Below are 7,794 nucleotides of genomic sequence, written 5' to 3' on the forward strand. Positions count from 1 at the left end.
TTCACATTTCTTTTTTGTCTAAATTTAACATAGCACAAAAGATTGTGAGCTAAATCCAATGCTGGAGTTTGATTAGACCCTTTGCTCTGATAGAGTCACTATAATTTCTCTTAACATTATCTATTTCCTGAATGCTGAGCTGTGGCCCAATTTCCATTGAAAACAAATAATTTTAAGAAATGAATGAAAATTTTTGCTGCCAACTATGCTAGCAATCTGTCTGATGTGGTGGTGTTTGTGTATGTGTATGCATGCGTGTGTAAAATATATCAAATGTAATCTGTATTCTGCTAACCAAACATAAAAGATCTTGAAGACATATTATCATCTTCTAAGTACTATGTACTCCCCAAAACCTATACCCTAGACCAACTCTTCAACAGTTCCTGTATTTTCTGGTCACTCTATACAAGCAAACTGCTTCTGCTGCCAGCTAAATTTAGTGGCAACATCTACTCCGAAGCTTAATATCAAGTAGGTCTCTCTTTATTGTCTCTTTCTTAGATTGAGGCATATATTTATGAGTACACATATATCCTCACATAAAAGCAAACATAAAATCAAAGTTTTTTCTGTGTTCTGCATTTTAAGAGATAAGGGTCTAGGTAAGTGGCAACATTTTTACAGCTTGAAACATTTCCATTTACTGATTTATCTTTATTTAGATTTTAAAAAATTAAAGTTTTCAAAGTACTATGGAGTTGAGAAAAAAAAATCAGAGCCCTTCATTTCAAGAAGCATTTAGTTTAGAGGAGGAGACAGCCACAGAATGATAAATGTTACGTGAATTCTGTTGCCAGTTAATTATACAAACAATTTTGTTTAGGAGTTTGGAAATTACTTCAGATTTAGTAGAGAAGGTTTTAAAGAGGAGATGGAATTTTAGTTGACTTGAAGGCAACTTTGAAATTAAAAAAAAAATCGTAACTTTGATTTTAAATCCAGTCTCCTCTCATTTCATAGTCTTAAGCCTCAGGGAAGAATTTATTTATATGCAAGTTTCTTAATCTTTAAAATCAACCATTGTTTCAGAGATACATCAAGGAGTCATGCAAACTCATCAAGCATAATGCCTTATAGATGGCATGCACCCCAAATCTGTATGAGGATGGGTGATACTTAAGCAAGAGCAAGGAGAATTCTACCTGAAGAGGGTGAAGTAAGCAAAATAATGGAGGAGAAAGAAGACAAATATATTTACAGTCTATTAAGTGTGTTGGTCTGATTAGCATAAGGGACAAACAGAAAAATTAGAGATCAGATTATGAAACCTTGCCCAGAGGTCTGGACCTGATCATTGGAGAAGGGGAAATGGCAAAAGGAAATTCAAAATCATGGAACCCTCTGAAAGCAGCATTTTGAAAGCTCAGTGTAGCAGAAACAAACATTTTTTTTCCTAAGAATTGTCTATTTGAAACCACAGATATTTTTATGACACATTAATTTAACGTGAGTCCTAAATTATGTTTCTACTGAAAATACCATAATGCAGAATTACTGAAAGTAGTACCAATATAATTCAGCAAAGAAAATTCAGGAGTCTTAGGTGGAGCACTGAGTTTAGGAAGTACCCTAGGACCTCATAGAAATCAGTTAAAATACAGACTCTGACAATAGCATGATCATGGTGGTTGAAGATTCCCCTAAAAAAATAATAAAGAACCTGAAAATCAAACAGAAAACTGTATTTAAAAGCACTGTGAAGCTGCTGTTCAGACTGAGCACTATACTCACCTGAGATTTCCAGCAGGTGAGTCTGGGTGAACTTTGTAACTGCACTTAAAAGTGTACTGCTGTCAAGACCTTTTAGAAGCTTAGAAACCCTCACAAAGACTGCCTTGGGATTTTATTCAATAGCGTGTTTCTGATCTGCCAAGTGTTTATTTTTAACAATAACTACTACTCTGAGAAAGGTGTGTGTGTGTGTGTGTGTGTGTGTGTGTGTGCGCGCGCGTGCGCGTGTGTGCAGGAGGGATGGTGGAAATGAGGTGATTATCATGTTACTCTTTAGGGTACTCTGCCAGTGACATTGCTGGTATTTCCAAGAGGAGACATCATATTTTATAATTAAATGTCAGCCATGACTGCTGATGTCTGTCTTGGTCCTTGAAAGAGTTCAATCTTTGGCACAGTCACATTCTTAGTTACTTTGCAAAAATTCTAATGAAGAAAGTGAGAAAGATGTGTTAATATTTAATAAGCCTACTGATCGATTGCTATGTCTTCTAAAATGTTCATCTCTTTGACTGGTGGGAAATGAACTTCATTAGGATTTCTCTGCTACCTTATAGTTCCTTGTTAACATTTCCCCTTTTGGGGCCCTGAGAAAAAATGCATAGCTTCTTTCCATGAATCTCTGATATCCATACTCTACTGTACTATTTTCCATATTCATTAGCTCAATAGAGAGGATAGAAAGCTTATTTTGCAAGAAAAAATATTATCAGTTCTTTGTAATCTAAAGTAAAATTTGTAAAATGGTATTTTTATGATTTATAGAAATAACCAGTAGATTGATATAATATATGGAAGCTAATACAATATTTAGTTTCAAGCTATGAATATAAGAATATTAAGCATGCCTTTTTATCTTTTAGCTTCATTTTACATATTTTATTGAAAAAGCAAGTGAAAAAATGTGAGTCTCTGAGAAAAAGAGAAAGTATTAGAAAAAGTTTTGCACATGTGAAATAGTTATTTTAATATTTCAATTATTTAAAAGACCTCTGAAAGAGGAAGAAAAGGCAATATAGAGCAAACCTCATATGATATTTATAGTAAGAGAGAAATCAAAATTCTGATTGATAAAATAATTGTCAATGTAACTTTCCTGATACATAGTTATCATGCATTACTTATATTAAACTTGTACATATGACTCAGGTTGCAGCTGAACAGAATGTAGAGGAAAAAAATATATTGATAACATGTGCCAGGAACTAGTTCAATATTTAATGTACATTATTTAATTTGAGTCTTACAACAACAACAAAAATTGGACATTCACTATATACTACTATTATTCCTATTTTACCAATTGAAATCCCAAGGACAGATTATGTAAGAAGCATGCCCAAAGCACCACAGTTTAAAAAATTGTTTTACATTCCCAAAGGGAATCGAAGCTGAAGCATTCTGTTTCCAGAGCCCAAGCCCTAAAAGATTATTAAGTATTCGGAGATACAAAGCCAAAATGGAATCGATGGATCCCTAACTTCTAAAATTTCACCTATTTCCATAGAAAGGAGAGGAAAATATCCAGGGAGAAAAGCTTAGCAGCAAGAAGAAGGTTGTTTTAGAACCTATCAAAATCGAAAGCTTTTCTTGTAGCCATACCTCATTCTGATGATTTCAATTGAATAAGAAAGTAATTCAGGAAGCTAAAAGACAGAAAATGACCAGAGAGATCTTTCTTATCTCTTTGTTCCCTATCTAAACAAGGCCAGACATATTCAGTTATTAAATAAACTGCTTCAAGTCTACTTCTCTGCTGAGAGTGGAATTTTCTTGGTTTCCAAGAAATCAAGAACCAAAGCTGATGCAAATGAGTTTCCAACACAAAACATATTGAGGACTGCCTACATAACTTGCAAGACCTAGTATAAAATGAAAATGCAATGATCTTGGCATGAAATTATTAAGAATCTCACCATGTTTACCGAAGAGCTTTAAACCAAACTCAGAGCCCTGTGACTGCATGGTTTTATAGCCAAGAAGCCTGCTGCTCACAGGCACCTTCTGAGTGTTGCTTTGTGAACTCTTCAAAGACAGGAGGTTTTGACCATTTACTTTATGTGTCTTTGACCAGAAATTGTGAATGTGGATTACCTATATGCTAATGTTCTTCCCTCATTTGAGGCAAATTTAAATCAATTATAATTTCCTTATTCTATTCAGGACACTGAGGGAAAATGAGTCTATATTTCCTTAAAGGAAAAATAAAACATCCCTGTGATTCCCACACAATCTTTAAAGAGAAAGAGCTTTGAGAGAGCATATGTTGTTGTTATTATTTTCTCCATTTTTAGAGTTATCCATTACTGGGAAGAGGTACATAGATCTTTGTGTCGCTACTTAAGAGCAATATAAAATACTTGCAGTTTATTTCATAAAGAAGAAGGAGGTAAAAAGCATTAAATTGTGATTTCAATGAGCATTCTGAATCTGGAATATATTTCCTATATGGGCATGGGAAGTTGGAAAGCGAAGATGAAGCATAATAACAGTAAACCTTTTTTTCCCCCTATACTTCACCCAAAATTCCCCTGTCTTAAAATTTGATCTTTGTCATCATTTTCAATAATATTGGGAAGAACTGAAACTAGCTTGGTAACCCTAACAAGGAAAATTTAGAGTGTATGAATGCAAAGCTTATCTAAACACCACATAGTACTGGAACAAGGGCTTCCAACATAGAGGCTAGCCAATGAATATGTACAGAGATTATAATTTTGTTATGGATATGAAATTTACCAAATATAAAAAGATGAAAATATATGGGAGTAAGTGAAAATATATGGGAGGGACTCATGCTAGATAAAATCTGATTCCTTATGAGTGGAATTATACACATTTGATTAGCTTTCATCTAACAACCATTAGATACTAAGCATAGTTGTCTAGCACTCAACAAGACTTCCCTGTAACACCTCAATTACTTTGCATAAACACCTTCAAGAAACATAATTCTCACATTGTCTGTTGTACCTGGCTCCACCTATAATTTTGATTCCAGAAAATATTGTATACAATATCATTGATGCTACACCATTGAATACCAATAAGCTCTTCATTAGTATTTTAAAAACTCTCCTGAAGGTTGTGATCATGTGATAGGAAGTAAGGGTGAATAAGAGAATGTGGAATTAAGGGGTTGACATAACTAATAAATTTATGAAGAAGGACCAACAGACATCATGACAAAAAGAAATAGTATATTTGTTTAACCATTGTTTGTAAGTGAAATATCAAATTAAACTTCTAAAATTATGATAGCCATATAAAACAATATACATGAAAACAGGTGACATATTGTTTCAATCCCACTTTGCACTGCATTCCAGAGGTTTAATTTGTAAGATTTACACATTTCTCCTATCTTAACCTTCCCATTCCTCATGAATAATTTTTTGGTAGAATACTGTGTTTTCTGATTATATAGAGACTTCACTTAGTCATGTTCTTTGTTGAATGTTGAACATTTAAATACAGATTTTATTTTAACTGCAAACTTTTCCTGGTAGCTAGGATTTTTGATTTTGAAAATAATAAATCTTCCCAAATGGCTTATATTTATCTTCAGAAGCAATTTATAAGGAAAATAAATCTGTCATAATCAGGTCACACAGACATAGTGCTAAAAGCAGTCTAATATCTGATAAATTCTACGAAATAAGAGACAATGCTGATTTTGCTATTAAGTGCCACACAATGGTCTTAGATAAAGATGTCAATTTTAGTGTTAGCTGATCTCTACATCTCAGGAAACGAATAACCTGAACTGAGATGGATTCAGCATATACAATGTTTTGCAATAATTTTTAACATATTTTTGCTGACATTTTATAATTTTCCCATTGATTAAACTTGTCTACTTGAATTAGGCATACACACTCCATGAGGCAGCTATCTTAGAGCCATCTTTGGGGGCTCTAAGGTACACTTGTGGTGTGGGGTTTCATTATCTAGGCTTATTTCATTATAATATAATAAAATGCAGCAGAAGGCAGCAATGATGTGAGACTGAAATAATCAAACATCGATTATTTTTGAGGAATCAGTTAATTACATGGTAATGCTGACTGAGCTTCTGTTTATGTATATGGTTGACTTTTTTTTTCAGAGTTTTCGTGTATTAGACATAGAGTTTGTGTGTTTAGGAAAAAGATCAGCATATAAAAACAAGATTTTTTTTTTCTCATAGTCAACTTTGTCTCTTCTCCAAGATTTTTTCAATGTTATAAATAAATCATAGCTATTAAGAGAATTTGACCAATCATTTTGGTAATAACTTGGTGGAAATTACTTCTGACTAGAATATTAATATTATCTGAATCACATAGCAATTTTATAGTATGAGTGGCTATTTGAAATACACATCATTTTGCTATTAACTTATAAATTTTTATTATCTAAGGCAAAAATTACAAATAGTTTTTTTTTTAAATATACCTTATACTAAAGGATAATGGGAATCCTTTGAGATACTTCTGACAAGGGCCATGTTCTCCCAGTAAGGGTCAGAGTTCAGTTCCTGAACTCATTTATCACATTCTGACTGGCAAGAGCTGACTAGCTGTAGAGACTACACAGGAGAAAGTGTGCCCTCAGTGACCTCCTAGATCACTTTCACACACAGAGCTCAATAAATACATGCACCCATTCACAAACACCATATATCAATAACTATACACGGATACTTGTGACTAAGAAAAGCATGTTCTAAGATGATCTAGATTCTTTAGGGGTTCATATATTTGAAATTTTAAGTGCTTATTTTAAAAATTTAACAGGAAAACATTTTTTTCACTAATATTTCAATTACAAATAATCAGATTGTAATTGTTTTATGATGTCCTTGTCTGTGCACAATTTTGAAAGCCTTGAGGTATGTATAAAGCATTTAAAGCAAGTCAAAACCTACCTACTCAGCAATGAGTTTTTGCAGAAACTAAAATCTAATGGTACTTCTTAACTAAATCAGAAACTTACTGTTAATTTAAGATGGCTTCAACTATTGTGCTTGAAACATTCCTTATTTCTTTTTCTGAGGAGGTGACTCTCATCATAAGAAATACAGATTTGGTAAGTTTCCCTTACGTACCATGACATCATTTATTTAGCCTGTTTTATTTAGTGAAAACATTGTCAATTGTCTCTCTAATTCTACATTTCCTCAAGTAAAATGGGCTCCATGATGTCAAAGACTAGTCATGTGTATAACTGATGCCCAGTGACTGGCACATTTAGGTTCTCCTTAGCTATTTACTAAATTAATTCATTAATTAACCACCTTTGATATCATGGGCTTGACAGAAATAAAGAAAAACAATTGCTTATGTACCTAAATAAATAAATTCCCAAGAAGTACTAAGTTTACATTTCAGACAAGAGCCACTCCACTCTTTTGCTGCATTGGGAAGGGTTTTAGAACTGTAACAGTTAATGGCCAAGAAAAATAACTGAGAGAATGTTTTTCGTGAGGTTTATGAAATTAAACATATCTGGATTCTGTATTCCATATTCTGTATGAGGGAAATTTTAGAGTAAGCTTCCTATGGATAGGAACTGATTTCACTCATTCCATATTCATAGGGTGTGGGCCATGCAGGAGTTTAACATATTTTTTCTAAAATTAATTTTAGAAATTCACAAATGCATTATTTTCACCATTTTTTATTTCAGGAAATTGTCTTTAAAAGTTGGGAAATGTGGAGGATTAGAACAAGAGGATGTCTGCCTTACTAAAAATTCCCTTTAAAAATATAATATCAAGAAGCATCAAATATGCTGTAAAAAAAAAATCACCATGACCCCAGGATCTTCATGAACTCTAAATCTGATTTTACAAAATACCTTATATTTGAAGAAATTACATTATATTGGCTTTTCCTGAACTGCTATTCTTTAGTTAGTTACCAGGCAAGGGCAAGTCCCATTAGGTAAACATTGCAGTCAAATATTAAAATTTCTGAATGATATCAGTGCTTCCGGGGAGGTAAAAGCAACAATGATAGTGGCTCCATATCAGTTACGTTTTATAACTTAACAGAATCTTACACTTTACCAAAAATA

The sequence above is a fragment of the Spermophilus citellus genome (assembly GCF_964194105.1).
Source record: "Spermophilus citellus genome assembly, chromosome: 9".
In the NCBI taxonomy this organism is placed as follows: Eukaryota; Metazoa; Chordata; class Mammalia; order Rodentia; family Sciuridae; genus Spermophilus; species Spermophilus citellus.